The 8,731-nt window shown below is 35.2% G+C and overlaps 1 non-coding gene across 1 annotated transcript; it reads left to right on the top strand.

Moving 5' to 3' along the window:
- Positions 1-1,718: 1,718 nt before the first annotated feature.
- On the top strand, positions 1,719-1,825 carry LOC129291919 (small nucleolar RNA R71). The gene has a single exon (XR_008588813.1). It is a non-coding gene; the product is annotated as a small nucleolar RNA R71 (small nucleolar RNA).
- The last annotated feature ends 6,906 nt before the right edge of the window (positions 1,826-8,731 follow it).

Below are 8,731 nucleotides of genomic sequence, written 5' to 3'. Positions count from 1 at the left end.
TAGACCTTTAACACAAACCAACAAGTCTTCTACTACTCCATGTGGTCTTCTAACACTTCTATCCGCTAATTGGCATATCATAGGTGTCTTATGCATGCAATCAAGACTCAAGGCATGATAAATTGAAAGAGGCATAACATTAATGGCTGCACCTAAGTCTATCAATGCATGAGAAAAATGTGTGTTGCCAATCTTGCATGGAATTGTGAAGGAACCGGGGTCCTCACATTTTATAGGGAGTTGAGGCTTCATGATAGCACTCACAGATGAGGGTAATTGTACCCTTGCATTAGGCCTAAATTTTCTTTTATTTGTACAACAATCTTTCAAAAATTTGGCATACTTAGGAAAGTTCTTAACTACATCCATCAAGGGTACATTAACATGAATCTTATGGAAGAAATCATATACCTCTTGATCAAATTGTCCCTTCACTTGCTTAGGGACCACTTGTGCTTGTGGAAAAGGAAGCTTCTTCATAATCTCTTGACTTTGCTTTCCTTCTTCCTTCCTTGAACTCTCCTTTCTTGTTTCACTTTGCTCGGCCTCTCTCTCTTTTTCCTTACTAAACAACTCGGCCATAGTCCCCTTTTCACCTTAGATGGTGGTTGCTCACATATGATCTCCTCAATGTTTTCATCCTCATCATCTCTACAAAAAGATGCATTATTAGGAGCAAAAGAAGAACTAGAAACATTAACATCAATTGAAGAATTTAAGAGGGCTTCTCGGCCTTCCCTTGTCTTTTGTCTTCTTGCACTCTTTCTCCCAACTCCTTGCCACTCCTTAATGTGATAGCATTAAGATTAGCTTTAGGATTAGCAACGGTGTTGGATGGTAATGTAGAGGCTTGAGCATTGGCTGCACTTAATTGGTTAGCAAGCATATTCATTTGAGAAGTAAGGGCATCAATTTTAGAGTTCATGTTCTCACACTTGTTACCCATACTCTCTACCTTGTTCCCTAAGCCATCATACATGTTTTTATACAAAGAGTTCATTTCAATCAACTGCTTACGTAACACATTCACATCATTAGAAGAGTTCGAATTAGAAGAACTCTCAATTGGAACAAGCCTCCTATCACTATAAGAATTAGAAGAAGGTACAAGAGAATTACCACTTGGATTGTAGCTTTGAGAAGAGCTACCTTGAGACAAATGAGGTAGAGGGTCATGGCCAAAGGTGTTTTGATAGGATCCTCTTTGTTGATTGTCTTGTAAAGCCACATTTGGATTTGAATAGGAGAAATTAGGATGGTCTCTCCATGAAGGGTTGTAAGTATTAGAATAAGCTCCTTGCCCTTGCCTCCCACCATAGGATTGTTTTCCATTGTAGATAGCATTTACTTGTTCAAACTTAATAGGACAATTGCTTTCTACATGCATAGGTGAGTCACAAAAAGTACAAGAATAAGGGACAAGTGCTTGAGAAGTACTTACATTGCTCACTTGAGATATTTGTGGAGCCAACATTCTCCCAATCTTGGCAGCTAGCAAGTCCACATATGAATCATTAAGAATTGAAGAACCTACCATATTCACATTTCTCTTTTCCCTTGTAGAGTATTGAGCACCACTTGAAGCCATCTTGTCAATTAGTTCCCAAGCCTTTAAGGAAGTGAGGTCAATTAAGCATCCACTACTAGCGGCATCAATGTTAACTTTGTCTCTTGGAATCAAGCCCTCATAGAAATATTGGACTAAATTCTCACTAGAAATTTGATGGTGTGGGCATTTAGCCAAAAGGCCTTGGAATCTAGTCCAATACTCATAGAGACTCTCATCCTCTCCTTGTTGGACCCCATAGATTTGTTTCCTCAAATTGGTGACCTTGGAATTTGGAAAGAATTTATCTAAGAAGAGTCTTCTTAGCTCGGCCCATGTGCTTACTTTCACATAAGAAGGGTAGTTGAAATACCACTCCTTTGCTAAACCTTCAAGAGAAAATACAAAAGCCTTAGCTTGAACATCATCAACATTTACATGCATAGGCTTCATAGTATCACAAACCAATAGGAGAGTATGCAAAAACCTATGGCAATCCTCTCCCGGTAACCCATGAAATTTAGGCAATGCATTAATCAAAGAGGATTTAATTTCAAATTGAACATTAGTAGGAGGAACATATAAGCCATAAGGATTATCATGCCAATTAGGTTGAGTTAATTGCCTAATGCTCCTCTCCTCTCTAGGGTTATGCAAGCCTTCAAATTCATTATTAACATGGCCATCATCATGCAAATTCTCATTCCCATTCCCATGCCCTCATTATGCACATGCTCATGTCCTAAGATACCTTCCATTGTTGAATTACAAACCAAATGAGAATCAAGAATAGGTTGTGATCTTCTCAATCTAGAAATAGTCCTTTCAATTTCTGGATCTAATTCAACAAAAGAGGTATGTTTTCTTCGGGTCATGCACTAATTAAGCTCAAGAAAATTAAGAACAAAGAACAAGATAAACTAAAATGCAAATCAACACGAAACAATTTAAAACACACAAAAGCAAGAGAAATAATTTTTTTTCTTTTTTTTAATATACTCAATAGCAACAAAATGAAAAAAAATAACACCAAACAAGTAGAAAGAGAGTTAGAAATGCTCAATCAAGAAGCTTTGACAATTCTGAAATTTGCACAGTAGGCTTCTGGAGACAGTGAACTTATGGATTTTTTAGCAGCCAATCCATATGAGAAATTCGCCTAAACTTTTATGAGATACACAAGAGATATTCAGAAAAATTATATAAAAATTTCAGATTACAAATCCCTCCCAATCGTTCCTAGAATTTTTCACAAGTTGGTTCACAGGTCTGGAGAAACAAGATTTCGTCCAGAAGACCTTCAGAGCTTCTAACAAACTTTCAAATAGGAAAATGGAAAAATTGAAGAAAATGCTAAACACAAGAAACAAAGATAAGACAGTGATAAGAAAAATGAAACTGGAATCAATCAATTTGAATGCACAGAGAGGGAGATTTGAAAACTCAAAGTTGAAACAGGGTTTTAGGAGTCCTCTGTAAAGGCTCTCTGGACCTTGTTAAATTGTAAAATTTTCACAGGACACATCCCACGTCCAAAATTGACCAAACAAATTTTAAAATGAAGCTAAGATATAGATCTTTCAATGAAATAAATTTAAAGTTTAAATTTCCTCAAATTCGTTCCCAGTTAATTTTTCAATTTCAAGCAGAGACACTAGAAACAGAGTATCATCAACTCTACACCAAACCAATGAAAATTGCACTATTTTTTTTCTAAAACAGAACAAAAACACTCAAAACACACAAAAACAAAACACAAAACACAAATTTTTATAATTTTTCAAAAAATTTTCTAGGAACACTAAAAATATAAATTAAGTACTAAACAACCTTAGAATTAAACTTAAACCATTCCCCGACAACGGCGCCAAAATTTTGATAGGAAATTAGTCGCTTATCCTCAAAATTACACTAAAGCTAACCCTAATGCAATATAGGGCCAACCCTAGGTCATCTCCCAAGGAATGGTTTTAAGTCTAATTGAAAGTTATCTAGTGAAATAAATAAACCAAAGTTTGTAGGAATTTAGTTACCTAGCTAATTATCTAAACTAATTACCTAATGTGCAAGTAATTAAAATGCTAGTGAAAGTGAGTGAAATGAACTTCCCTTTTCACAATAATGGAACCCTAGAGATTAGTTGATTTTGGATTCATTATCTTCTCATGATTAGGCTAAGTTTAGCTTCCCTTTCCTCTTGACTAAGCTGTCATGACTTAAGAAAATTATCCAAAGCCAATTAACCTAATTAGCTAACCTCCCTAGGTCTTAGATTAAAGTCCCTAGTTCAATTAACCAATTGGTGAAGACATTAGCCAAGTGATTCACTCAAAATCCTCTCTCAACAGCCATGGTCAAACACATAAATTGAGCAACCACAAGATTATGTCAAGCTACTCAACAACACAAGCATTAACACCACAAGATTATGCAATATTAACACAAGAAATTCACTAATTGAAAAACACAAGATTATGTGCCAAACAAAGAGTGGCAAAATTCAGTCATGGTGTCCAAGGAAGAAATTAAATGAAACAATCCTCTCTCTTTACATCAACATCAAATTCAAATTAGAATTTATAAGCTAAGATGATTAAACCCTAGATTAAGGAATCTAACCATCTAGTAAAAAGAGAAGAGGATAGGAAACAAAAGAACTTAGCCAATTTGAAGCTCAAGACTCATCCTCCATCTTCATCTCTCTAGGATTCCACAAAGAAACTTAGCCAATCTTCATCTTCAAGAACCCTAGTGATTGCTTGTGAAGGCCAAACTCCATAGCTCTTGAATGATGGAAATGAGCTTCAATCCTTGTGAAAATGGAAGGGATGGAACGAAAATGAAGAGAGGAGAAGAATGGTATGAGTTTTGTGGAGGTTTGGTGGCTGAAAATGGAGGTTAGGGTGCTGGAAAATGAAGAACAAAAGAGAGAAAATGAAGAACACTATGAACAAGAGAGAGAGAATGTAGAAGATGAATGAGATATGTGTTGGATCCCATTTGGGGCTTAAAATGGCGTGCTCCTTGGTGTCTCCCATCAGTTGAAGCTTAATTAAAATAAGGAAAAAGAAATTAAAATGTAAATGGGAGCCTTGTCACACTTGCAAGGTGGCAACTTCCTATTGGTTTGTAGATGATTCCAATGTGTGCCTAATTTCCCATGTGTCATCCACATCATTTTAGCTGATCTAATCCCTCAAAATAATCATAATTCACGTGCAAACCATCAGCCATTGACCTCAAGGAGTGTTGACCTCAATTGCCCAATTGATGCACAAGTCACATGCCACCTATGTCACATAAATCACATAATTCAATTAAATAGCATATGATATAATAAAATCTAATTCATGTCCAGAATTAAATTCATAATTAGAAGGGAGAATTTATTAAATTAACCAAGTTTCAGGCTGCACAAAATTATATAAAAATTTTCACACAAAGGCAAACCAAAAACTAGGACAAACTAAGACACTTAAGAAAGTGTTGACTTTTTTATTTAATTACTCCCAAACTAAAATGAATTTTAAAAATATAATTTCACCATTCATCAACGGGACATAAAATGCACTTTGTCAATTTTTCTTGTACATTTTCTCAAAAGTTCATTTTTTTGGACCAAAATGCCCCTAGTGCACTGAATCTAGAAACTTAGGCAAAGTTCCAAATCTAATGCAATGTGTACACTTGAAGGTGATAAATCATTAATAAAATGGTCCTAATTGACAAATAAAAGTGGGTAACAAATGTGTTCTATCATCTACCGAGGACAAAATCCATATATAACTCTGTATAGGTTATTGTGGATCAGTTGACAAAGTCGGTGTACTTCTTATCAATTAAGACCATCTATGATGTGGAAAAGTACACAGAGGTATATGTGAAAGAGATAGTAAGACTATATAGTGTACCTAAGGATATAGTCTTAGATAAAGATCTTTGATTTACTTCAAAGTTCTGGGGAGCACTGTAGAGGGCAATGGGTACCGAGTTGAGATTTAGTACTTCCTATCGCCCACAAACTGATAGACAGACTGAACATATGATATAGACTCTAAAGGACATTCTTCGATCATGTGCCCTCAAATAGAAAGGTAGATAGGACAATCACCTGCTTTTGACTGAGTTTACCTATAATAATAGCTTCCATTTGAGTATTTAGATGGCACCATACAAGGTATTTTATAGATGAAAGTATAAATTGCCTTTGTGTTGGGTTGAATTAGGTGAAAAAAGTATGATTGATCCAGATATTGTGGATTAAACCATAGAGAATATCAAAGTTATTTGGCAAAAGCTTCTTGCTACCTAGAGCCGTCAGAAGAGTTATGCTGATATGTGACATTGACTATTGGAGTTTGAAGTTAATGACCATGTGTTTTTTAGAGTTTTTCTACTGACTAGTATTGGTAGGTCCATATAAGCTAAGAAGTTGTCGCCTCGTTATGTGGGATCATACTAGATACTAAGCAGAGTAGGCCTTATAGCCTATAGGATTGCTTTGCCTCCACCTTTATTCGGAATACATGATGTATTTCACATGTCATAGTTAAAGAAGTATCAACCGGATCTATCACATGTGATTGAGCTAGAAGAGGTTGAACTATAAGAGAATCTTACTTATTAGGTAGAACTAGATCAAATAGTAGATGTCAAGGAAAAAAAACTTGTGTAACAAGGTTATTCAATTGGTAAAAGTATTTTGTTTAGGAATGGCTCCAGGTGATGCAATGTGAGAGATAGAGGAGAGCATGAGAAAGTAGTACCCTCATTTATTTCTATGAGGTGACTTTGTGGTTGCATTGAATTTTGGGGATAAAATTCTTTCAAAGGAGAGAGAATTGTAACATCCTGAATTTTAATAAAGGAAAACTAGTTACTAATTAGGAGTAAATTAGTAATTAGTGGATTGATTGGGGGTTGGATGTTGAGTTGATGTTTTATGTTGATTGGTTGTTATGTTGATAGGATTGAAGAGTAGAATGGCAAGCCACGGTGAAATGCATGAGCATAAGTGAGATAAACTTACTGTGCCACGTATTGTGGCGAGTATTGCACGAGTTGCAGCTTATTACATAGAAATTACTTAAAACTAATGTGATCAACTTGTGAAATTAGAAGAGATAAGTAGGGAAAATGTATTTAGAGAAGAGAAGGAGTTCATCTCTACTAGGTCACATATTATCCGACTATCAGGAGTTTGCTTTAACTAGCGACTTGTCAGGTAAGTATCGTACAACCCTGAGTTTTATTTCTACCCTATTTTCTTTGAATTTGATCGGTTGAGAAATTGAATCAGGAAGTTTTAATGAATTGGAATATAAAGGAAAGGGTTAAAAAAGGCTATCAAATGTGAAACTAAGGTTTTGTGACTAGTTTGGAGTTAAATGGTTGAACATTAAGAGTTTAAGCTCAAAATAGCCTAATTAATTAGGTTGAAATTAAGATATTGGTTGGTTAAATGAATTAGGAGATTATTATGGTCATTTAAATAGCATGTAAAGCTAGAGATTATAAAGAATGGATTATTTGAATTTGAAAGATGCTAATTGAGTTGTATTGTGCATTGAAAAATTTGGCTTAGCTAAATTAGTGACTAAGCTAAATGTTGGAAATTGATTGAGGCACATTTTATTGTGTAGATTGAGTATTGGAGAAGTTGTGTAACCTCCTCTCATATATTCATTTTATATAAGATAAGATTATGGTGTTACCATTTTCTCACATCATTCATGACAATCAAATTTCTTTTCAAAAGTTTTGGTCGAAGACTTATTTTATAAAACCAATTAAATCACAATATAATTAGAGAAAACATAGTGAAATTAAATCATGCACACGTCAGATACATAGTGGACATAGCCTACCAATATTCCTATCTCAATTGCATGCAATTCAACACACAAATAAAACTAAAATTTGATCAGTGTGTGCGTCATGTGGCACAGAGCCACATACTCACCCTGTCTGTGTCATGCACCATGGCATGCATCTCCATGCGTTGCGGTGTACCTGTCCATTTTTCTGTTGTCATTTTGACAGCAAAAATGACAAACTTCTGGCGTGCGCCAATTTCTCATGTGACATTCGATCGGAGTGATTCAAGCGCCCACACTAAGCTTAGCTTGTATACTAACTAATGAGATAAGTTTGGACACAATCTAATAGTCCAATCAAAATTTAGACACCTGAGTGCAAAAAGTCACTTTTTTTGAAAATTTTACGCACCCAAGCACTCAAATCAATCCCTTTCTCTCATTAGACCATACTAGGTATTGAACCAAGTCCAAAAGGATCTAATACACCTGATTGACCACAAATTATCACAATCATACTCATATATTGAAATTTGACCCTTCTATGGCCAATTTCCACAATTCACTAACTTAACATACTATGCCATTTCTTGGCATAACTTAGCCCACTTGGCTATTTCTCAACTCATACACATGCAATCATATTTACAATACAATCTTAGCCCCCAAATTACTCATTTTATCATAATTTATCCTTTGGCTTAAGATTCACCAATTATAAACAACTATTTCACATATATACTCCAAGTCATAGCCCATTTTTGTTTCACACAACATATATACACAAACAATTGGGCTAGGCTTCACAAAAGCTCAATTCAATACATGCATGCAAACTATAGCAACTCATAGACACTTATATATACAATCTTCCCATTTAGTTCATTACACAACCTCAGAGTATATGGTTTCACAACTCAAGCCGATTTAGACTCTCTTCCCTTAGCCTAATCACTTTCCAATCCTATAAACATGTAATCACGGGGGTGGGGGTGAGATAAAAATCTCAATAACAGAATAACTCACTCCTATTGGCTATCACATGCAACAATATGAAAGTAAACATAGTATACCATTAAAACCACATAAAGTAGTATTTACATCATATCACATTTCATTTTCCACTTTTCATCAATCCTAAAGGATTCTGTGTTATCTCAAGATATTTCATCATATCACATAAAATAATTGCATGATCTCTACAAACCAAACATCCAAATCACCCTGACATGAAACCATAGGCTTATTTCAGACTAATGTACATTCTCATTAGTCTTGAGCTCACTTGCAGTGGTAGAATGAGCCGGCCAAAGATGTTCCAATGCACAATATGGATTATGGTTTTGCCCCAATGCACACAATGGGACAT

The sequence above is a fragment of the Prosopis cineraria genome, unplaced genomic scaffold, assembly GCF_029017545.1.
Source record: "Prosopis cineraria cultivar Desert tree isolate PC_DT_omini unplaced genomic scaffold, ASM2901754v1 PC13, whole genome shotgun sequence".
In the NCBI taxonomy this organism is placed as follows: domain Eukaryota; kingdom Viridiplantae; phylum Streptophyta; class Magnoliopsida; order Fabales; family Fabaceae; genus Prosopis; species Prosopis cineraria.
This window is presented reverse-complemented; position numbering and strand designations above follow the sequence as displayed.